The sequence below is a fragment of the Fonticula alba genome (assembly GCF_000388065.1).
Source record: "Fonticula alba strain ATCC 38817 unplaced genomic scaffold supercont2.2, whole genome shotgun sequence".
NCBI lineage: Eukaryota > Rotosphaerida > Fonticulaceae > Fonticula > Fonticula alba.
The window spans coordinates 3,884,994-3,886,039 of record NW_009242972.1 but is presented as its reverse complement, the minus strand read 5'-3'; the positions used below and the strand labels follow the sequence as shown (position 1 = coordinate 3,886,039).

General features: G+C 71.7%; 1 protein-coding gene across 2 annotated transcripts in view; it reads right to left on the bottom strand.

Moving 5' to 3' along the window:
* Positions 1-1,046, bottom strand: part of H696_01806 — a 7,691-nt gene that overhangs the window by 2,328 nt on the left and 4,317 nt on the right. The gene's annotated exons all lie outside the window — the stretch shown is intronic.

Here is a 1,046-nt window from a genome sequence, read left to right as displayed (position 1 = left end):
AGGCGGGGTGCATAGCCGCGCGACAGGGAACGCGCGCCACACACACACGCACACACACACACACACACGCACACACACACACACACACACACACGCGCGCGCGCGCGCGTATGTGGTCCGGCCAATCCCCCCCCCCCCCCCCCCTCTTCCTTCCCTTCCCCCCCCTTGCAGACGACGACCAGACAGGTGGGTCGGGCCGGCCGAGCTGCCAGAGCCGCCAGCAGCCGAGGCACCCCTGCCGCGGCGGGATTTGCCTGCCTCGGCCGCAGTGCGCAGGCGCTCCTGCAAACTCCGCCGACCAGCCGCCTTGAAGGGAACCTCCTCCGGCAGACACCATACCAGCAGCTCGGGGCTGAGAGCCCCGCCGACGGTCGAGCCCGGGCGCCCGGAAGCCGCCGCCGCCGCCGCTACCACACTCGCCGCGGATTCGGCCACGAGCAAATCCGGGCTCGATGCCGAGGGGTCGGTCGACAGCAGGCTGTCCGAGGCCACCGAGGGGGACAGGGAGTCGCTGGACCTCGGCGTACGATTAAGCAGCTCGACAATGGTCGGGTCCGAGCGCTGCGACGAGGTCGATACCCGCAGACGAAGGCTCCGGGGTGTCGAGCCGGCGGCCACCACAACCGCCGGGCCGCCAGGGGACCCGGACCCCTGGGGCAGTGTGGACACCGTGCGCCCGGACAGGCGGATTCGCGGGAGCTCCACAGCCGGCGCAGCCGGGGCCCCACGTCGGGCGCGCGTGGTGGCTGGAGTGGAAGATCGCGTCGCGGCGCGCCCGGGGCGCGCACCGGCGCCAGACCGCGTGCCAGTCCGGCGCCGGTTCTCGGCCTCACTGTCGGACGATCGGCCGTCCGAGTCGCTGGAATAGCCCCCGGCATCGGAGTCCTCGCTGCTGGAACTCAGGGCCAAATCCGAGTCGGAATCTGGTAGGATTTGCGGAGCCCGTTGGGGGGCTGCCGCGCGGCGGAGCCTCCGTGACATGATGCACCCAGGGACGATGGAAAGAGGACTATCCCGGGAGGTGGGGAGCGAGGCAAGGCCGGGGG